This window comes from Chiloscyllium plagiosum, unplaced genomic scaffold (genome assembly GCF_037043375.1).
Source record: "Chiloscyllium plagiosum isolate Xiang-an unplaced genomic scaffold, Cpla_swu_hap1 HiC_scaffold_47, whole genome shotgun sequence".
NCBI lineage: Eukaryota > Metazoa > Chordata > Chondrichthyes > Orectolobiformes > Hemiscylliidae > Chiloscyllium > Chiloscyllium plagiosum.
Window position 1 is genome coordinate 1,016,727 of NW_028270185.1, and position 24,262 is coordinate 1,040,988.

At 43.8% G+C, this 24,262-nt stretch overlaps 1 protein-coding gene across 5 annotated transcripts in view; it reads left to right on the top strand.

The window, feature by feature from the left end:
* Positions 1-24,262, top strand: part of LOC122542726 (leucine-rich repeat and fibronectin type III domain-containing protein 1-like protein) — a 293,692-nt gene that overhangs the window by 35,983 nt on the left and 233,447 nt on the right. The gene's annotated exons all lie outside the window — the stretch shown is intronic.

Sequence of the window (24,262 nt, forward strand, 5' to 3'; positions counted from 1 at the left end):
ATCTGCATAGTTTCTTACAGTCTTGGCAAGGGCAGTTGCCATAACAAGCTGTAATGCATTTAGATAGGATGCTTTCTATGATGCATACATGAGAGTCAATAAGAGTCATTGTGGACATGATGAATTTAAAAAGGAGGTCCTCAAGAGTAGCAATATCTGGATTACTCCCAGTGCTACGAGCTAGTGAGGGCAGGAATAGGAGGATAAAGCAGATGAATGCATGGCTGAGGAGCTGGTGTATGGGAGAAGGATTCACATATTTGGATCATTGGAATCTCTTTTGGGTAGAAGTGACCTGTACAAGAAGGACAGATTGCACCTGAATTGGAAGGGGATTAATACATTGGCTGAGAGATTTGTTCGAGCTGCTCGTGAGGATTTAAACTAGTAAGGTGGAGGGTGGAACCCAGAGAGCTAGTGAGGAAAGATATCCTCACTTCTGCCCCCATCATGGCCACTCCCAAAACCACTTCCGCCCTTCACAATTCCTCATGCATCACACGTGACATCACTTCCGCCCTTCACATCATCGCTGATGCCACATGCTCAGTGACTTCCGCCACCCCTACTGCCGTGGTCACCACCACTTCTGCCCCCACCAGCGCCACTCACCTGCATTCTGCTGACATGCCCCCCACAGACCCCACTGTCACTATCCCCACCCCCCAGAACCCCGAGGTGAACACTACCCCTGCTCATGACTCCACCCCCATTCCCCCCACCATCACACCCACTCCAGTTACAGGTTCCGCCCCCACTTCCAGCTCTATGCCCACACTAGATCCCAGCTCCCAGCCTTGCCGAGTTTTCGCCATCCTCCCAGACCTTCCCACTCACTGAGGACGAACGATCAGTCCTCAGCAAAGGACTCACCTTCATCCCCCTCCGTCCACACATCAATGAATTTAATACACGCCGTGACGTCAAACAATTCTTCCATCGCCTCCACCTCCGAGCTTATTTTCACAATCAGGATTCCCGCCCACCTTCCGAGGACCCCTTCGCCCACCTCCAACACACTGCATCCACCTGGACACCCCACGCTGGCCTATTACCCGCCCTCGACCTCTTCATTTCCAACTGCCGCCGGGACATTAACCGCCTCAACCTGTCTACCTCCCTCCCCCACTCCAACCTCTCACCCTCACAACGCGCAGCCCTCCAATCCCTCTGCTCCAATCCCAATCTCACCATCAAACCAGCAGATAAAGTGGGCGCAGTGGTAGTCTGGCGCACTGACCTCTACACCGCTGAAGCCAAACGTCAACTCGAGGACACCTCTTCCTACTGTCCCCTCGACCATGACCCCACCATCATCTCCCGGACCATACAGAACCTCATCACCTCAGGAGATCTCCCACCCACAGCTTCCAACCTCATAGTCCAGGAACCCCGCACTGCCCGGTTCTACCTCCTTCCCAAGATCCACAAGCCTGACCACCCTGGCTGACCCATTGTCTCAGCATGCCCCTGCCCCACTGAACTCATCTCTACCTACCTCGACACTGTCCTATCCCCCCTAGTCCAGGAACTCCCCACATACGTTCGAGAACACCACCCACGCCCTCCACCTCCTCCAAGACTCCCGTTTCCCCGGCCCCCAACGCCTCATCTTCACCATGGATATCCAATCCCTCTACACCTCCATCCGCCATGACCAGGGCCTCCAATCCCTCCGTTTTTTCCTCTCCCGACGTCCCCAACAGTACCCTTCCACCGACACTCTCATTCGTTTGGCTGAACTGGTCCTCACCCTTAACAATTTCTCCTTTGAATCTTCCCACTTCCTCCAGACCAAAGGGGTAGCCATGGGCACACGTATGGGCCCCAGCTATGCCTGTCTTTTTGTTGACTACGTAGAGCAGTTGATCTTCCGTAATTACACCAGCACCACTCCCCACCTCTTCCTCCGCTACATTGATGACTGCATTGGCGCCACCTCGTGCTCCCGCGAGGAGGTTGAGCAATTCATCAACTTCACCAACACATTCTACCCTGACCTTAAATTTACCTGGACCATCTCTGACACCTCCCTCCCCTTCCTGGACCTCTCCATCTCCATTAATGATGACCGACTTGACACTGACATTTTTTACAAACCCACCGACTCCCACAGCTACCTGGATTACACCTCTTCCCACCCTACCTCTTGCAAAAATGCCATCCCGTATTCCCAATTCCTCCGCCTCCGCCGGATCTGCTCCCAGGAGGACCAGTTCCACCACAGAACACACCAGATGGCCTCCTTCTTTAGAGACCGCAATTTCCCTTCCCACGTGGTTAAAGATGCTCTCCAACGCATCTCGTCCACATCCCGCACCTCCGCCCTCAGACCCCACCCCTCCAACCGTAACAAGGACAGAACGCCACTGGTGCTCACCTTCCACCCTACCAACCTTCGCATAAACCAAATCATCCACCGACATTTCTGCCACCTCCAAACAGACCCCACCATCAGGGATATATTTCCCTCCCCACCCCTTTCCGCCTTCCGCAAAGACCGTTCCCTCCGTGACTACCTAGTCAGGACCACGCCCCCCTACAACCCACCCTCCCATCCTGGCACTTTCCCCTGCCACCGCAGGAACTGTAAAACCTGCGCCCACACCTCCTCCCTCACCTCTATCCAAGGTCCTAAAGGAGCCTTCCACATCCATCAAAGTTTGACCTGCACATCCACTAATATCGTTTATTGTATCCGTTGCTCCCGAAGCAGTCTCCTCTACATTGGGGAGACTGGACGCCTCCTAGCTGAGCGCTTTAGGGAACATCTCCGGGACACCCGCATCAATCAACCACATCGCCCCGTGGCCCAACATTTCAACTCCCCCTCCCACTCTGCCGAGGACATGGAGGTCCTGGGCCCCCTTCACCGCCGCTCCCTCACCACCAGACGCCTGGAGGAAGAACGCCTCATCTTCCGCCTCGGAACACTTTAACCCCAGGGCATCAATGTGGACTTCAACAGTTTCCTCATTTCCCCTTCCCCCTCACCCTAGTACTAAACTTCCAGCTCAGCACTGTCCCTATGACTTGTCCGGACTTGTCCTACCTGCCTATCTCCTTTTCCACCTATCCACTCCACCCTTTCCTCCCTGACCTATCACCTTCATCCCCTCCCCCATTCACCCATTGTACTGTATGCTACTTTCTCCCCACCCCCACCCTCCTCTAGCTTATCTCTCCACGCTTCAGGCTCTCTGCCTTTATTCCTGATGAAGGGCTTTTGCCCGAAACGTCGATTTCGAAGCTCCTTGGATGCTGCCTGAACTGCTGTGCTCTTCCAGCACCACTAATCCAGAATAATAAATTAAACTGCATTTATTTCAATACAAGAGGCCTAACAGGGAAGGCAGATAAACTCAGGGCATAGTTAGGAACATGGGACTGAGATATCATAGCAATTACAGAAATGTAGCTCAGGGAGGGACAGGACTGGCAGCTTAATGTTTCAGGATACAAATGCTACAGGAAGGATAGAAAGGGAGGCAAGAGAGGAGGGGGAGTGGCATTTTTGATAAGGGATAGCATTACAGCTGTGCTGAGGGAGGATATTCCCGGAAATACATCCAGGGAAGTTATTTGGGTGGAACTGAGAAATAAGAAAGGGATGATCACCTTATTCGGATTGTATTATAGACACCCCAATAGTCAGAGGGAAATTGAGAAACAAACTTGTAAGGAGATCTCGGTTAACTATAAGAAAAATAGGGTGGTTATGGTCGGTGATTTTAACTTTCTAAACATCGACTGGGACTGCCATAGTGTTAAAGGTTTAGATAGAAAGGAATTTGTTAAGTGTGCACAAGAAGACTTTCTGATTCAGTATGTGGATGTACCTACCAGGGAAGGTGCAACAATTTACCTACTCTTGGGAAATAAGGCAGGGCAGGTGACTGAGGTGTCAGTGGGGGAGGACATTAGGGTCAATGACCGTAATTCTATTAGTTTTAAAATAGTGATGGAAAAGCATAGACCAGATGTTAAAGTTGTAGTTCTAAATTGGAGAAAGGCCAATTTTGACGGTATTAGGCAAGAACCTTCAAAAGCTGATTGGGGGCAGATATTCGCAGGTAAAGGGATGGGTGGAAAATGGAAAGCATTCAGAAGTGAGATAACAAGGGTCCAGAGACAATATATTCCTGTTCGGGTGAAAGGAAAGGCTGGTAGGTATAGAGAATGCTGGATGACTAAAGAAATTGAGGGTTTGGTTAAGAAAAAGAAGGAAGCATATGTCAGGTATAGACAGGATAGATCAAGTAAATCCTTAGAAGAGTATAAAGACAGTAGGAATATTCTGAAGAGGGAAATCAGGAGAGCAAAAAGGGGACATGAGATAGATTTGGCAAATAAAGTTAAGAAGAATCCAAAGGGTTTTTACAATAGGAATAAAGAGAGAACTAGCCATTTGGATACAGAACTGGCTTAAAGGTAGAAGAAAGAGGGTGGTGGTGGAGGGTTGGTTTTCAGACTGGAGGCCTGTGACCAGTGGAGTGCCACAAGGATCGGTGTTGGGTCCATTAATTTTTGTCATTTATATAAATGAGTTTGGTATGAACATTGGAGGTATAACTAGTCAGTTTGCAGATCACACCAAAATTGGAAGTGTAGTGGACAGCGAAGAGGGTTACCTCAAATTACAACGGGATCTTGATCAGATGGACCAATAGAGAGGCAGATGGAGTTTAATTCAGATAAATGTGAGGTGCTGCATTTTTGGAAAGCAAATCTTAGCAGGACGTATACACTTAATGGTAAGGTCCGAGGGAGTATTACTGAACAAAGAGACCTTGAAGTGCAGGTTCAGAGCTCCTTGAAAGTGGAGCTGCAGGTAGGTAGGATAGTGAAGAAGGCGTTTGGTATGCTATCCTTTATTGGTCAGAGCATTGAGTATAGGAGTTGGAAGGTCATGTTGTGGCTGTACAGGACATTGGTTAGGCCTCTTTTGAAATATTGCGTGCAATTCTGGTCTCCTTCCTGTTGGAAGGATGATGTGAAACTTGAAAGGGTTCAGAAAAGATTTACAAGGATGTTACCAGGGTTGGAGGATTTGACCTATAGGGAGAGGCTGAACAGGCTGGGGCTGTTTTCCCTGGAGCGTTGGAGGCTGAGGGGTGACCTTATAGAGGTTTATAAAATCATGAGGGGGCATAGATAGGATAAATAGACAAAGTCTTATCCCTGGGATGGGGGAGTCCAGAACTAAAAGGCATAGGTTTAGGGCGCGAGGGGAAAGATATAAAAGGGACCTAAGGAACAACTTTTTCACAGAGGGTGGTGTGCGTATGGAATGAGCTGCCAAACAAAATGGTGGAGGCTGGTACAATTGCAACATCTAAAAGACATCTGGATGGGTATATGAATAGGAGGGGTTTAGAGGAATATGGGCCAAGTGCTGACAAATGGGGCTAGATTAGGTTGGGATACCTGGTCAGCATGGATGAGTTGGACCGAAGGGTCTATTTCCATGCAGTACATCTGTATGACTCGATGACTGTAAGATGTAGTTGTATCCATTCCACTGAAGGAACAGTATCACACAGGTGTTGGGAGTGATAGTTATAGTTATTTCAGAGAATGCTGGCTATTGGAATTGGTGGGAAGGTGGAGATGAGGGTAATATGAACACTGATCATCTAATTGCGTAAAGGGGGAAGCAAGACCAATTTTTCCATAAAGGAGAACAGGCAGATGAAATCAAATAATATCAAACCAATTTAGCATCTAATGAGGTACATTCTGTAGAAAGGTGTTAAACTCAGTCACTTTGACCAATTTATTTCAAATAACATTTTATAAATAGAAACAAGGAATAAGACAAGACATGACTAACATGACGGGACAGAGCTTTAAATTGAAGGGTGATAGATTTCGGACAGATATCAGGGATAGTTTCTTCACTCAGAGTAGTCGGGGCGTGGAACGGCCTGCCTGCAACAGTAGTATTTTTGTTGTTAAGGGCATTTAAACGGGCACTGGACATACATATGGATAACAATGGAATGGTGTAGGTTAGATGGGCATGAGATTATTTTCATGGGTTGGCGCAACATTCACTATCCTATCTAACTGCTACTCTACTTTCAAGGAGCTATGAACCTGCGCTCCAAGATCCCTTTGCTCAGCAACACTCCCTCGGCCCTTACCATTAGGTGTATAAGTCCTGCTAAAATTTGCTTTCCCAAAATGCAGAACCTCGCATTTATTTAACTTAAACTCCATCTGCCACTCCTCAGCCCATTGGCTTCCTGACTCCACTTCCTGAAGTCAATGACCAGCTCTTTCATTTTGCTGACTTTGATGGAGAGATTGTTGTCTCATACCATGCCAGTGAGCACACTACCTCATTCCTATGTTACGTCTCATCGTTGTTTGAAATCCGATTTACGAAGGCGGTGTCATCAGCAAACTTGTAAACGGAGTTGTAGTGGAATTCGGCCACACAATCGTGAGTGTATAAGGAGTACAGTAGGCAGCTGAGTATGCAGCCTTGTGGGGCACTTATATTGAGGATTATCATGGAGGAGGTGTTGTTACTTATCCTTACTGATTATGGTCCGTGAGCCAGAAAGTCGAGGACAGTGGAGAGTGGATCTTGGAGTTTAGAAATGTGTTTGTTTGGAATTATGGTGTTGAAGGTGGAGCTAAAGTCAATAAGTAGGAGCCTGACGTAGATATCCTTGTTATCTAGATTCATAGGAAATCAGAGGATTGGGAAGCCTTTGAAAACCAACAGAGGATAACTAAAAACAAAAGCAATATGCAGAGAGAAGATGAAATATGAACTAGTTAAGAATATAAAAGAAGATTGCAAGAGTTTTTTAGACATATAAAAAGGTAAGAGAAAGGCAAGAGTGGATAAAGAATCACTGGAAAATGAGGTTGGAGAAGTAGTAATGGGAACAAAGAAACAGTGGATGAACTAAATAGGTACTTTGCATCAATTTTCACAATGCTAAGTAAGCTAACAGCCGATGGTGTTAAAGTCAAGGTACTGGTATGGATAAAGGATTGGCTGACTGGCAGAAGACAGAAAGTGGGGATAAAGAGGTAATGTTCAGGATGGCAGTTGGTGACAAGTGGAGTTCCACAGGGGTCAGTGTTGGGGCCACAACTATTTATGTTATACATTGTGATCTGGATGAAGAAGCCTGTGGCATTGTTGCTAAGTTTGCAAATTACATAAAGGTAAGTGGAAGGACAGGTTGTATTGAGGAAGTGGGGAGGCTGCAGAAGAACATGGACAGGCAAGGAAGTGGGCAAAGAGGTGGCAAATGGAATTCAGCATGGGAAAGTGTGAGGTTATGCACTTTAGTAGGAAGATTAGAGTTGTAGGTTTTTTTTCCACTGGGGACGGGTTTCAGAAATCTGAAGCACAAAGAGACTTGGGAACCCTAGCTCAGGGTTCTGTAGATTCAGTTGGCAGTTAGGAAGACAATTGCAATGTTAACATTCATTTTGAGAGGACTAGAATGCAAGAGCTGAGGCTATATAAGTCTCTGGTCCGACTGCATTTGGAATATTGTGTGCAGTTTTGGGCCCTGTTTCTAAGGAAGGATGTGCTGGCTTTGGAGGGGGCCCTGAGTGGGTTTATAAGAATAATCCCAGGGATGAAAAGCTTGTCATGTGAAGAGTGTTTGAGTCTCTGGGTCTGTACTCGATGGAGGTTAGGAGGATGGCGAGGTGGTGGGGTGGGGGGGGGGAATCTGATTGAAACTTACAGAATACTGAGAGTGGACATGGAGAAAATGTTTCCATTAGTCCCGAGGACACAGTCTCAGAGTGAAGGGGTGATCCTTTCAAACTGAGATGAGTAGGAATTCCTTCAGCCAGATGGTGGTGAATCTGTGGAATTCATTGCTGCAGAAGGCTGTGAGGCCAAATCATTGAGGATACTTAAGGAAGAGATAGATGGGTTCTAGGTTAGTAAAAGGTTACATCACAGGTTACTGGGAGAAGGTGGGAGAATGGAGTTGAGAAACATAGCAGCCATGACTGAATGGTGGAGCTGACTTTGGGCTGAATGGCCTCATTCTGCTCTTATGTATTATGGACTCTGCTTCCAACATCTTTTCAGAAAGAGAGTTCCAAACTCAGACTTGTTTTTAACCTAATCTTGGATATTAAATAGGTGACCCCTGACTTTGGTCAAGTGATCCTTTGCTCTAGATTCTATCTGAAGACACATCATCTTCAAATCTTCCTTGTCAGGATAATACATGCTTCAACCAAGTCACCTCTTACTCTAAGGAGAAAGTGAGGTCTGCAGATGCTGGAGATCAGAGATGGAAATGTGTTGCTGGAAAAGCGCAGCAGGTCAGGCAGCATCTAGGGAACAGGAGAATCGACGTTTCGGGCATTAGCCCTTCTTCAGGAATTCCTGAAGAAGGGCTAATGCCCGAAACGTCGATTCTCCTGTTCCCTAGATGCTGCCTGACCTGCTGCGCTTTTCCAGCAACACATTTCCACCTCTTACTCTAACCCCATAGTCTAAGCATTACCTATCTAACTATTCCTCATAAGACAACCCACTCATTCCAGGTATCCTTCTCATCAATCTCTGAATTGCAAGGCTGTTTGGTGAAACATTAACTTGTAAATGTATAAGACACCTTATCTCTGAGGGCATGGACTGAACAGCTACAGAGGAAAGTTGTTACAATCTACAATTCAAGATAAATTTTTTGACAATTTAGAAGTGAAAAATCAAGGACAGTCGGAATTTGTCACAGCAAGCTATGTTTGACCAATCTAATTGAGAGTTTTGAAGCAGTGATTAGATGAAGCCAGTGCAGCAGATGTGGTAAGTGTGATTTTTCAGGTGTGACTTGATGGATGCATACAAAGAGGTCAGACCAACGTGTGTATTTCTGCAATTGGAGAAGAGTGACAGTGATGTGCCCCGGGGAACACTACCGCATTCACCCTTAGGAGACAGAATTGGACTTGTGCACTGTCTTCAATTTTGCTGACAACATAAAGTTAGGTTCAGCAAGCACAGCAGATTGTCTCGGGAGAAAGAGACAAGCTAATAGAACAAGCAATAAGCTGTTAATTGCCTATTACTACCTACAACTGCGAGAGGCAAAAACAGAAAAATAGGAGACAGAAATTCAATTGAGAGGTAGGACGGTGAGAAGAAGCAGAGGGACAATGGGTTAAGATATTTCATTACACAAATGTGCAAATCCTGATAAATAACATATTAAGGTACTAACAACATTTTGGGTTTATCAGTGGACCAAGCATTGCATGAGCAAAGAGCTAATGGTCAATGTATGCCATTGCCAGCGGTTAGGACACACTGATGATACTGAGCACCATTTGGAACTTCACTTTACAGAGAGAATTCGATGTAAAGGAAGGGAATAGTATAGAATCACCAGGATAATTTCAGGGACAGGGAGATAGAGTGATAAGAACACAAACTTATGGAAGACATGTTAGGGCAAATATGGAAAGACTATTTGTCTTGTTGGAGAGTTAGTGATGAAAAATCATCAATTTATAAGCAATGTATGAGGTCATGCCTGTCTCCAGGTTCATGCAGATTTCTGTTGATAATGACAATTATTACCACAAGTTCCATGCAATGACCATCTCCAGCAAAATAGAATCTGACCACATCTCCTTAACCTCAGTTCGATTATTATTGCTCAATCATTCACAGTTAACATCCTAGGTATCAGAGGTGACCAGAATCCAGTCTGGGTCAGCTACTTAAATGCAGTGGCTACATGAGCAGGTTAGAAACTGGGAATTCTGCAACAAAAGAGCAGCTGAAACTGGATTCTTATTAAGTGACTCAGAAAGGCCTTTTGTGTTAGGTGCGTATATAAGTAGCCAACTTAGTGTGACGTGGCACGTGCATGTGACCTACAATTGAGTGTCAGAATTAAAATTGAGTGCCAGAGTTAAAAACTTTAGGAGAGGTAGTGAAAGGAAGATGTTCTGTTTCTTTTGCCTCTCCTTTATCAATCTCCTGTAGCAGAGTAAAGATCTTTACTCTGCTACAGGAGGTGAAGCTCATTAATTGGTGTGTTTCTGGCAAGCAATTAACGTTTATTATATTCTTAAGACTCAAAATAATATAGAAACTGGTGGTAAAGTTAATGAAATTAATTAATTAATAAAACCAAATATAAAATTGCATACAATAATTAAATAGTTCTTTATAACACGTTAAGGATGGCAGGACAGGTGATGTACTGCAGCTGCAGTATATGAGAGTTCATGGATTCTAACTGTCCAGAGAAAATATGTCTGCAACATATGCTTGAAGTTCAAGAGTTTTGGCTCAGATTTTATGAACTACAAACACTGTAGCACACCAGAGAGGGAACGGTTACCTGGATTCCATGTATCAGGAAGCAGTCATAAATCTTAGAGTTGGAACATCTGATTTGGTCAGGGTTTAGTGGTAAAGAAGTTTGACCTCAAGTGCAGAAAGTAAAGGGCTCAAAGGGCAGGATTGTAGAAGCATCAGCTCTTTAGGGAGACTGTTGCACAGTGGTAATATCACTGGAACAGTGACCCAGAGACCCAGGTAAATCTCTGGAGCCTGAGTTCATATCCCACTCATGCAGATGGTGAAATCGAAATTTAAAGTAAACATGTGAAATTAAAACTTAGTGAAATGATGACCCTGCAATCATTGTCACTTGGTATAAAAGATGAGAGTGAGGGCTACAGTGAGGAATGAGCTGACTGACCATGGCATCATGGTGCAGCAAGAAGCTTGAGGTGAGAGAGGGTGGAGTTGGAAGGTGTGTAATGGTGGTGAGGAACAATGTCACAAGGGGGATTAACAACGTTCCCTGAGTGTGAGTCCAAACAAGGGCCAGGGTTAGAAATCTGCCCAGGGATGGAGAGCAATTTGGACTGGGAGGGGGAAAGTCCAGTCCTCATTGTCCATACAGGTGCCAATGACGCACACAGAACAAAGAAGGAAACTCTGCATCATCAGTAAAAGGGGCTGGACACCAAATTTAGAAACAGAACCTCAAAAGGTCATAATCTCACTTCCACACATGCACACACATGTGCACACACATGCAGAGTCTAGTGAACACTCAGTGTCACCCAACCAAACCTTCAAATCCACAGGCTCCACTTACCGAACAGACTCCTTCCATTGCAGCTGTAGGGGCTGGGTCAGCTCTAAAACATAGAGGGAGGGAAAGAGACAGAGTAATCTCTACAGGGCCTTTTGGTGACAGTGAACTGCAAATCAAATATAAATCACAAAAATGTTTTGCACTGTTTAAGTTTCTGTGTAGCCCTGATTGTAACTGTATCAACATGACAGTGCAGGAGGTCACATGGGTCAAAGTCTATGCTGCCTGTGAAGCCTACTACAGCAAAAGGAATAAAGTGGATTCAGGGCAATGGGTCCTGTTGTCACCACTGGCCCTCATCATCAAACATGTTTATTCTTTCCCCAGCCCCTGTGTAAAAGGATTGGTGTGAACAGGGTAGTCAGTGATGTGTGGGGCAGGGAGATACACAGCAGAAAGGAAGACAATGCATCAGGATTGTCAGGGATTCGGGAGCCTGCAGGTCTGTTTCCTTGACAATGGGTGGCTCTGTGTGTAATGTGGGGGAAAGAGTCAGACTACAATAGTGATGTGGGGGAGAAGGTAAGAGGGAGAGAGAAGCTGCAAATGAATGGATATTATTCTAAAACTGTCAATAAAGAAATATTCAGCCAAATTGGAGCTAGCAAAGATTAAGATCACTGTGGTAATGAATTCCTCAAAAATGAAAGTAAAGTCTACATTTTAAGGCTGCATATGTCCAGGAGCTACTTTGTTAAAAGGAACTTCAAGGGCACTCTGGTAATGAACACCACCCATCAATTATTAAATGTATATCAGAGATTGAGGTTTGAAATGTACTAACAACGATGGTAATTGCCTGGGTTAAAATGGCCAGAATTGTGTATGTGTGATACATGTGTATTATCTACGGCCTCATCCTTCCGTATAAGGTGTGTAAAAGTACATATCAGCTATTCTGACAAAAACCTGTTGTTAACTTATGCTTGTTGTCTTATACACATTTAAATGCTGTGGTGTATTGGGTAATAATGTTTTCCTTCAGTTTTAATTTTAATAGAGGGTTGATAATTATTGAGGATATTGGTGAATTCATCTAATTCTGTTTCTGTGCAAGTCCAAATATCCCTTATGTCAATACCAATGCAGAAAGCATTGTTGCAGTGTGACTGTGTCATCTTACAAATGAATGATAAAGGAGGCCCTGAAAACCAAAAAATAACTAGCTTTCCAAAGTCAAGAAGGGCGGCATGGTGACACAGTGGTTAGCACTGCTGCCTCACAGCGCCAGAGACCCAGGTTCAATTCCCACCTCAGACGACTCTCTGTGTGGGTTTCCTCCAGTTTCCTCTCACAATCCAAAAATGTGCAGGTTAGGTGAATTGGCCATGCAAAATTGCCCGTAGTGTCAGGTGAAGGGGGAAATGGGTCTGGGTGGGTTGCGCTTCGGCGGGTTGGTGTGGACTTGTTGGGCCGAAGGGCCTGTTTCTACACTGTAAGTAATCTAATCTAAAAAAGGTAACTCACAAGGAAATTGTCCTCAAAAAGAAATATTTTGGTCTCAGGATCTGAAAGAAGCTTCTTCATTTTAACCTGACTGTTGAACTGTTAAATGATCACTTGTCACTCTGAGCTTCTGTCAAAGACAGTTTCATCAGAATTCATTTTCTTAACCTCTCTTTCTGCCAGTTCTACCTCTTTTGTTGATTTCTTGTAAATTCCTGACAAGGAAGGTTGGTTTCAGTTCCATGGGCTACAGGACAGAATTTTTTAAAAAAACTTCCGAATTGATTGTAAATAATGTTTTTTTTCCCCCCAGAATCAATGATAATGGAACCGAATGACAGAAATCAGTGCTGCAAAGTAAATGCTGCAAACACAGTGGGTTTCTAAAAGCTATATCATTTGTCGAGCTTCCCAAAGGTTAATTTCAGATTGAACAATAAGCCATTGAATAGTTTAATTCAGAAAAGTGCCAAGATCCCTTTCATACATTACCACATTTAAATTAAATGACTGGGATAACACACCAGGTGAGGGATGCTGACAGTCTGGCTGTGTTTGTGAGCCAGATTGCGAGTGGCCCAAAAACCTGTTCTGCTCATTTGTTACAGACCTCATGGGAACAGAGAGCTTACCAAATGGTACCTCCAGCTGATAATCAGTGTAGGATTAATACACCACTGAAATCAACGCCAGACAGAGAAAGCAACAGAAAGGAAGGCAAAACTCCCATTTTATCCTATTGGTGGAACATCTTGATATGAATCGCACAAGTAATTCTCTCTGACCTGTAGTGACAGTTGTAGTTTAGGCACAGCAGCTATTGTAAAGAGCAAAAAGATGATTAATTAACTGATCTCTTCATGTTTTGGTGATGACTGAGGAAAGAATGATTGCTGAGAGAACTCTTTCACATCCATCTCAGAGAGAGCCTTGAATTAACATTGTATTAGAGAATAGAACAACCCCAAGAGTGCAACATCCATTATACTGCCCTAGAAAGCACAGCGCTCCCTCAGCACTTACCCTCCGACGGTGCGGCACTCCCTCAGCACTGACCCTCCGACAGTGCAGCACTCCCTCAGCACTGATTCTCCGATAGTGCAGCACTCCCTCAGCACTGACCCTCCGACAGTGTGGCACTCCCTCAGTATGGGCCCTCCATCAGTATTATAGAGTTCATTGAATTCATAGAATCCCTGCATGTGGAAATAAGCCATTTGGCTTAACAAGTCCATACCGACCTTCTAAACAGCATTCCCCTATACCCACCCTAATCCGGCAAACCTGCACCTCCCATGGCTAATCCCCATAACCTATACATCCCTGGATACTATGGGTAATTTAGCATGGCCAAACCACCATAACCTGCACATCATTGTAATGATTGATTATCCCATTATGCCATAGTTTCTCAGTAACAATCACAATTGAATAACAAGTTGTAGTTTAGATGGAGTGTCACACTATGGGAAGGTCAATATTGAGGGAGTGCCACACTGTTGAAGGATCAGTGCTGAGGGGGTGCTGAATTTTCAGAGGATTAGTGCTGAGGGAGTGCCGGACTGTTGGAGGGTCAGTGCTGAGGGAGTGCCGCACTTTTGGAGGATCAGTACTGAGGAAGTGCTGCACTGTCAGATGGTAAATATTGAAGGAGTGCCACACTGTTGGAGGATAAGTGCTGAAGGAGTGTTGCACTGTCGGACGGTCAGTGGTGAGGGAGTGCCGCACTGTCAGAGGGTCAGTGCTGAGGGAGTACCATACTGTCGGATGGTCAGTGCTGAGGGAGTACCACACTGTGGGAGGGTCAGTACTGAGGGAGTGCCACACTGTTGGAAGGTCAGTACTGAGGGAGTGCCGCACTGTCGGAGGGTCAGTACTGAGGGAGTGCCACACTGTTGGAAGGTCAGTACTGAGGGAGTGCCACACTGTGTGAGGGTCAGTACTGAGGGAATGCCACACTGTTGGAAGGTCAGTACTGAGGGAGTGCCACACTGTTGGAGGGTCAGTACTGAGGGTGCCGCACTGTCAGATGTGCCATCGTTTGAAGGAGCTGAAAAACTAAGGTCCTCTTAGATTGATGTAAACTACCTCAGTATTAATTTAAAGAAAAGTCTCTGGTCTTGTGGCCAATATTAGTTCTTCAACCACAAAAGCAAATGATCTGGTCATTATTTCACTGCTTTGTGTTAACTTATTGGGAACTGGCTGTGCACTATACATTACAGGAGTAATTGTACTTCCAAGTACTTCATTAGCACTGAAGCAGTTTGAGACATTTGCTGATCATGAAAGTTGCTATACAAATGCATGTTGATATTTTGCTAAGGTCCCAGACAATGTTAATTCTGGGATCTAATGTGTCCAGTGTGAAACGTGGCCTGTCACATCCTAACATTTTTATAACCATGTTGGTCAGTTACTGAACATATTCAAAAGAGGCTACCAGTGTACTTTTAACACAGAGAATAATGTGTGTATTAAGTAACATAATTCAATGATCTATAATTCACTGGATAAAAGAAAGGTTAGAAAGATTTCAGTACAGACATCAAGAAATGATTCCAGCTCACATTATCTCATTTACTGCAGCAGAATCCTTATAGTCCCCCAAAATCTCAGGGAACATTCAGCTCTGTCTCTCAGCTTATGCCTCTCACTCAGAATGAGACACGGCCAGCTGCAACCAATTTGTTTCTGGGGCATTTCCATGCAGTCACCAAATGATTGTACCCTTCAGCTAGTGTGGGTTCCTGAAATACCAGAAACAAACCACAAACTCAATGCACTGAGACTTTTAATTTCAAAGCAAATCCATGTCTTCTGCTGCCAACTGCCTTAATCCCACGTCCACACGCAGACCGGCTGACTCTCTGGGTTGTTCTATATTTTGACCCCTCTTGCTAAGCGACAGCACTATTTGTTTTGTCTGATTTTCTTAAAAACAAATTGCTGAGCTATTCAATCCCAGCTCCTCACTTTGAGGCTGTAAAACGTTATTGAAATGTCAGTTAATCAGATCTCCCGACCTCTCAGTGTCACACACAGAACAGATCTAAAACTAAACTGAACTATTTTTCCACTTCTTAAACACACAGAATACAAACAAAAATTCAACTTTACAGTTTTATATCACAATTCTTTAAAATATATTTGTTCTTGATTGCACTGGTTGGCCAATATTAAGAAAGGAAAGATGATAAAGTGGTGTCATAAAATGAGAATAAACAGAGAGGGCAGCATGGTGGCTCAGTGGTTAGCTCTGCTGCCTCACAGCACCAGCCTCGGACAACTGTCTCTATGGAGTTTGCACATTCTCCCTGTGTCTGTGTGGGTTTGCTCCGGTTTTCTCCCACAATCCAAAGATATGCAGGTTAGGTGTTAATTGGCCATGCTAAATTGCCCATAGTGGTCAGGGGTGTATAGGTAGGTGCATTAGTCAGTGGTAAACATAAGGTAGGGGAATGGGTCTGGGTGGGTTACTCTTCACAGGATCGGTGTGGACTTGTTGGGCTGAAGGGCCTGTTTCCATACTGTAGGGAATCTAATTCTAAAATAATTATAGAGTGAACAGAGATGAAGAATTTAAAGAGTGCAGGAAAAATCAAGTGTGATTTTTTTCAAATGTAACACCTTCCAATTTTAAACCCCTCAGGCAGCATTGACAACTTTTCACTGTTGGTGCAGTGCCTTGTTTGACACAAACACCCGAGCTCAGATATAGCATTGCAATGCTGTAATCCTACCACCAATCCAATCCAGCTCACCTCTATATCAGCGGCATCATCCTGAAATACTCACTCTGTGCAACTTACAACAAACATTTTTGTGTGAAAGAAACAATTCAGGTTATATTTTCAGAAAACCTCCTACCATGGTGTTGATTCCAACCATAGGACAACTAAAGCAGGTACTAACTTCCACTTCCAAGAATATCTTTCCTGTGAGGAATTATGAGGGACACATTTTTTGCTAATGAACCTGAAACTATTAGAATGATCCGTCTCACTGCATGAACATTGGAGAATGCAAACAGCTGGAAGCATTAACTCTGACATGAGCCCAGGTTTCAGTATCAGTGGTACCCCAATGCTCATATCGACAGGCAGTGTAAGAATTCTACATTATAAAACACTGCAATTCTTGTCTCACACTAATCAAAGCTTCACTGCTTACAGAGACCAAACACTAGTCAATCAATGAATGCATATAGTGAACCCTCTGATCTTTCTCGCACATTCTTCATTTCTAACAACCCTTGTTTGAAATCCTAATACAGAAATCACTTTGACGTCTGCTTCTCAATAATGGTACAAGTACGTGTTATTACTTACAACCAAGACTGCAGAATGAAATGCTCTAATTCTGCTCTTGTTTTATAATTTATATTCTGCTCTGTATGGGCCAAAATATATTTTCTCTGCATTACTCAATTCCCAGAACTGCCTCGATTATATTCCAAATTCATGATATTACATTAAGCTGTCACAGCGCTGGTGTAAATTTCTAATTCTCTGACTTGCTGACACTGTAAGAATATTCTTAGAATTTTTGCAGTTCTGCGAAAGTCTGGAAGACAGTGTTTCAGTAACTGCCAATCTTTACATTTCAGTCCCTTTGAATGTTTGGGGCTGACTGGCATTTGGCACCTTTTGCATTTTGTCCAAGAGGGCAAATGGGAAAGTTATTCAGTATCTCAGCCCCGTCTGTTCCACTTTCTCTGAACAGCAGCAGCAGACATCACAAAGACTTTATTTGTTCATGGATTGTGGGTGTAACTGGCTGGACCAATATTTATCGCTCATCCTAATTCCCCTTTGAGAAGGTGGTAATGAGCTAAACCCTTTAGCTTCTCCAGTCTGTGAGCAAGGTAGATAGCAACCACATCAAATCCAATTACTGCAGATGCTGGAAACTATACTGAAAACAAAGATGCTGGAAATCCCAGCAGGTCGGTCAGCATCTGTGGAGAGAGAGCAAGCTAACGTTTCGAGTCCAGTTGACACTTGATGAGGAGTCACCTAGACTCGAAACATTAGCTTGCTCTCTCTCCATGGATGCTATCTGACCTGCTGGGATTTCCAGCACTTTTTGTTTTGTAAATAGCAATCACGGCACAGTTATAGAGGGAGTTAGTCCCATGACATGGTTTTAGTGCCACTGAAGGAATGGAGATCTAGTTCCAAATCAGGAGGCATGTGACTTGGAGGGGAACGTACCCGTGGTGTTGTTCCTGTACATCTGTGCCCTTGTCCTTCTAGATGTTAGATATTGGAAGGCTTGGAAGGTGGTTTTGAACTGTATTGGTAGAAAAAGGTAACACTGAGATTTTCATATTGGAGAGGTTGCACCAAGGCTCAAACGATTTTGAGGAGATTTTTAAAAAGGGAGAGAAAAGGTGCTGGAGTGATTGGAACCAGGTGGACCTTGTTGACGATGAGATCTTTGATTTGGGTTGCTGACCTGGGCCAATCAGGGAGCCCTGGCTGACTGATATAAACAGGGGATTCAGAATTTCCTCAGTTCAGGAACTGACTTTGAGCTGGCTGGTCACTTCCAGAGTGTGCTGCGCATGTGTAAATAAAGGGTGATGTGGTGACGGGATACCAACCTCTGTGCAGTTATTTTAGGAGCAAAGGTTAGATGTGAGGACAGAGTTCCAAAGCATTGTGTCAATGCCTTGCTGTCAAATATGGAGCAGTCTGACAGGGTGGACACCAGGTCTGGTGATAATGGGCTCTATTTCATGGGCTATGGTGAAAGGCACAAGGAGACCCCTGAGAGGGAGTGTCTAGACTACAGAGGGACTTTGATTATCCAGCATTCGATTATCTGATTATCTGGACAAGATCGCAAGGTCTCGATGCTTGTCTAAACTGTATTATCCATCATTCGATTATCCAAACATTCAATTATCCAAACTCTCAATTATCTGAACATTCAATTATCCAAACAAAATACACCCCGCCAGAGGTGTTCAGATAATCGAGGTTCCTGTGTGTATGATTTGAATTTGGTGAATTGGGAGAAAGCTAATGGAGATTGACTGGGACAGGCATGATGAAGGAGTGAGACTTAGTGTAAGCTAGGCTATAGCAGTGAAGATTTGGACAAATTTTAATGTGTAGAGGAAGGAGTGAGTAGATTCCCAAAAAAGTTGGAGTAATGAGATGGTAGAAGGGGAGCTCTAGTTTTAGTTATAGTGGACATGAGTTTGAGGGAGCTGAGAAGGAAATGAGAAAATGAAAAACTGACATTAGTGGTGGAATGAAATAATACTTAGATCTCAGTTTCAGATCGATACGGGACTCAAGGCTACATTAATTCAACCTGAAAGTACAGTCAAGGAGGGTAACGGAAACACGTTGAGGGTGGTTGCTCAGGAAAATAGCTTTGGCCCGTCATCTAACTTTTACATTTTCTTACTTATTCGCCTCTTGATGCTGGACAAACATCTAAAAAATATTTCTTCTCAAGCAGAGTGAATCCCCTCAGCACGGGGCCCTAGGTCTAACTATCACCTCCCAGTGGCTGCCAAAGTTCAGCAGAACCAGGAACCAAACCCTTTGATCTCAACATTATCCCTTCAATGTAGAACAAGTATTGTAAAGAATTTGTAACAAGTATGGATTTTGCAAGCTTGACATTCATTGAGTGAAATCTGGAAGGTGGACTTTGGCTCACTGCCCGTTTCATATTTGCTGTGATGAAAGCGCAGCTGAGAAAGCGGAGAAGGAAGGTTTTGGAAATGGATTTAATAAAACTGTTTGCTGCGATTCCGTGACTTTCTGCTGACTTCATCTATACCTCAGTATTCTGACTGAAGTTCCAATGAATTATTATCACAAGCCAGTGATGTTGCCTGGAAGATGCACACAGATGAACATCGAGTGAGGAGAGTTAAGCTTCTGTTTTAGGGACTTTATCAGAACAACCTTTAAGTAGGGGGATCAATCGATGTTGGTGCAAGGAGTGAACTCTGGTGACTGAAGAATCCAAAATGTTCTCGCTCTAAAGTTTAATTCCTAGTGGACTAGGTCTCTAGAATTTTCACATGTGTGGGTGGCACTGTGGCTCAGTAGTTAGCCATGCAGAGCTAGAGATCTGCGTTCCATTCCAGCTTCAGGCAATTGTCTGTGTGGAGTTTGGACCTTTAGCCAGTGTCTATGTGGGTTTTCCGCAGGTGCTCCGGTTTCCTTAGACATTCCAAAGATGCCAGGTTAGGTGTGTTGGCCATGCTAAATTGCCCCATAGTGTCAAAGGATGTGCTGGCTAGGTGGATTGGACATGGCAAATATACCGGGATTGAGGTGGGGGGGGGGTGGAGAGGGTCTGGGATACTCTTCAGAGGGTCAGTGTGGACTCGATGGGCCAAATAGCTTGCTCCCATACTGTAGGGATTCTATGATTCTAAGAAATTTCATTAACATGCATTTCCTTCAGCCTCCTGGATAACCTCAGTCAATAACTGAGGGAAAGACTTCATCCGTCTTGACTCAAATTCCTGCAATTCCAGTGACAACCATTTCTTCTTCCCTACTACTGCAATACATTTCAAACCCCATTTCTTCTACAAGACATTTCATAATCATCTAGTTCTCTAATAGCTGTTCCTCTCTGCCCCTTTTATGATATTTTCCATCAATAAAACAAAGGAACAAGGAACAATACAGCACAGGATCAGGCCCCTAGCCCTCCCAAGCCTGCCCCGACACATTTTGCCTTTCCATCCCAAAATTGTCTTCACTTACAAGATCCATATCCCTCTATTCTCTTCCTATTGATTATTCATCTGGGTGTTTCTTGATTACAGCTATTGTGTCTGCTTTCACCACCTCCCCTAGCAACGCGTTCCAGGCATTCATCATCCTTTGTGTGAGAAACATACCTCACCCATGTCTTTTAAACTACCCAACCCAACCCCAATCCTGTACCTTGAACCTATGTTCCTAGTAACTGACTCCTCCACACTGAGAAAAAGCCTCACTTTCCACTCTGTCCATGCCATTCACAATCTTACAAACTTCCATCAGGTCATCTCTCAATCTCCTGCGTTACCATAAAAAAACCCAATCTATCCGAACCTTCTTCATAGCAAAAATCAGCCAACATCAGGCAACTACCAGGCAACATCCTGGTAAACCTTTTCTGTACCTGCTCCAAGATATCCACATCCTTCTGGTAGTAGGGTGCAATATTCCAAGTGTGGCACAACTAAAGTTCTATTACATTGCAGCATACCTTGTCTATCCTTATACTTAATGCCCCTTCCAATGAAGGCATGCAAGCCATAAGCCTTTTTTGCTGCCCAGTATATTAATACTCAGCCCTTTCTAGATATTTGGAGTGGATTGGACTTGACTAAGTGGCCAACAACTTCTCTGGATATTTTTTTCCAAATTACTTTGTGAGTTATGCACAGGAGGAGATGGCGCTGTCCTGGTAATATCCCTAGTCTAGTTAACTGTTAACCCAAGTTAACATTCCAGGGGACCAGGTTCAAATCCCACCAGAGCAGTTGATGAAATTTACATTCAATAAATCTGGAACTGAAAGCGAGTGTCAGGTATGGTGACATTGAGTTGTCAAAACCCATTTGGTTCCCTAATGCCCTTTCAGGAGGAAATGTTGCTGTCCTTGCCTGGTCTGACCTCACACATGACTCCAGACCCATTGCAACGTGACTCACTCTCAACCGCCCCCTGAAATGGCCGAGTGAGATACTCAGTTCAAGGCCAATTAAGAATGGACAGCAAATGCTGGCCTTACCAGCAATACCCACATCCCCTGTAAGAACGAATGACCAATTGGGGAGGTTCTGAGTCAGGTACCTGTGACACTGTGCCCATCATGTCAGTTTGCTTTAGGGAATAAGAATAGTGTGAAGTGAGAGACAAATTTCCAAAGCTTACAAAAACTGCTTTTGAATCACTGTTCTACAGAGCATTGCTTAAATTGGAAAACATCTGTTGTCATCTTAATATGCAAATACAGAAACCCATTATACTTGTATTAAAAGTGATCCATAAACATATGACTGAGTGGGAATGCATTAGAAAAGCATTCTTTCATCTCTGGGAGCAGACTTGGAATCCTAATGGGAACACTGTTTCCTATGCCACAGTGACAGCTGGCAAACATCCCCTCATGAATTGATGAGTGTGGTGATCCCTAACACAGGTCCCCTGTTCGCATGGATCCCTGCACTCACACGATCAGAATTTATATAAATACACCCAACAACTTGAAAGGGATCTCTGACTTACTTCTACTTATCTTGTGCTCCATTGCTGCAGGTTTATTTTTGACAGTTTATATTTAATGCAGATTTTAGTGGTGTGTATCTGCTGGGGACCCAGATCAATGCACCACTGCTGATGTTCAATTTTATGGGTGAATTACTCCCCCAATTTCTGATTTGTGTTGTGAGACAGGTTTGTAAACACAAACTCCTGTGTAAGTGCTTCAGATCTAATCTTCAGCAGTGAGCCTGGGGACAGTTGCTGTTTGCCTATGATATGGGCCAAGTTTGCTCAGTTCTCTGGATGACTGCAGAGTGATGCTAACAGTGTGGGTTCAATTCCTACACCAGCTGAGGTTACCATGGAGGATTGTCCTTCTCAACGTGTCCCCTCACCTGACACATGGTGATCTTTAGGTTAAACCACCACCAATCATTGCTCTATGAGAGAGAAGGACAATGGCAACATTATTTTTACGAATTGGCATCACAGGAAATAATGTCTTCTTGTCCTCACTTGATATCCATGAATATGCCAATCACAACTGGCACAAATAAATATTAAATCAGAAACAGGGATCTGGAATCTTCACCACTTGACAGATCTCCAACTAAACTAACTACTGCCTGAGGTTCATGTAAACCCAATGAATTGACTTAGACCACTTATTCAATCAAGGTAATCCTGGCCTGTATGACTGAGCACATTAGAAATTTATTGAACAACTGAGATCTCAGCTCTTACAGCTTTAATGGCAACATGTAAAAGTATCATGAAGATAGCTTTCTCTCTTTTGGTCCAAAAGGACAAACCCATTGGCCAGTAGCATATTGGTAGTGATGGAACTTAGAGAACAAAAGACACACCTGTACGACAAGACTGTATCTTTCTGTTGACAAAGGTTGCACAATCAAACTTTAACATGAAAGAGAACCTGAAAAAGATGAATTGGCAAAGATCTACTCTGCCCTGCAACTGATCTAATGCTATAGTGGTGCATTGTTTATCAATGTAGACACTTCTTTAAAAAGAAATTCACATGATCCCCTGAAAAAGACAAAACAAGATAAAACATTTAGGGAAAAACATCTGGGAAATTCTAATCCAACTACTTTAGGTAACTGATGTTGATTTTAGATCTCAGGGCAATGAAGAATGACACGTGAGATTCCTGGGTGTGCAAGAGTTTTATTTACAGTGTGTTTAAAATGTCAGCTCTTAAATTTACAGTTTTATTTTCAGGTTAGTTTCTGTTTATGTAACAATGTCCATGAAGAGCAGGAATAGGCCATTCAGCCCCTCAATCCTGCCCCATCAGACTATAATGTCCCAGGCCTCAACTATTTCATACCAGCTCCTCCTCACCCTCAATATTTGAAAATGTCAATTACCTCTTCCAGCCTACACAACTCTCTGGAATAAAAGAATTCCAGATATTCACTACTCCATGGGAAAAGAAATCTCTTCACATCCCAGTTTTAAACGAGTGTCCCTTTATTCTGTAACTATGGCTCTAGTTTAAGATTGTAGTACAAGTGGAAACAGCATCACAACACAGCATAGTCAATCTGCCTTCAATCTTGTAAGTTTCAATAAGATCATACCTCATTCTTCTGAACTCTGATGAATGATGGTCGAAGCTGTTTAGGTCTTCTTGATCCTTCCAGATTCCTTCATTGCAGAAGAAGTCCCAGCTCTACACCACCCTATCCAATAGGAATTTCAGGATCATATCCAAATGGTGGGAGGCCAATTTCTCCCTGTCTGCCATGTCCATTGCAAATGTATGGAACCGTACAGGGCAACTCCGTGTCGGACCGACAGTGCGTGACCAGATGCACATTGGCCTTTTATACATGGTACCGGCAACGGGAATGCTGGTCAGTTCCAGGATCTCTGATGAGTAGCAATTGCTCCAGGAACAGGTTGTTTTGAGTAGGGGTGGAAGCCAGATGGGATAATTGCAACAATTGAAATACCAATTAACATGGTGAGTTTGAGAAAACGCAGCCTTATGGCAAGAATCACTCCAACAAACTCATCACAACTTATGCTACGCCAAAAACAAAGCTCACTTTCTATATCAATCAATCCTCAATCCATGTGACTCCATGGCATCCAAAACTATCAGCTTTTATATGCGTAATAACTTTTTAAGTAGCACTTTATCAAACGCCTTTTGGAAAACCAAATACACTAGATCACTAATTCCCCTTTATCACTTCTGTTGGTTATGTCCTCAAACAAACTTCAGAAAACTTGTTATCCATGATTTCCCTTTCACATAACAATGTTAAGCTTTTCTAGGTATCCTGCTATTTCTTCCTTAATAATGAACTCTAGCATTTTCTGGTGACAGATGTAAGACTAATTGGCCAATAGTTTCCTCCTTTCTGTCTCTCCCTCCTTGAACACAGATGTTCACTGGTTTTAAAATCCACTGAAACCCTCCTAGAAACC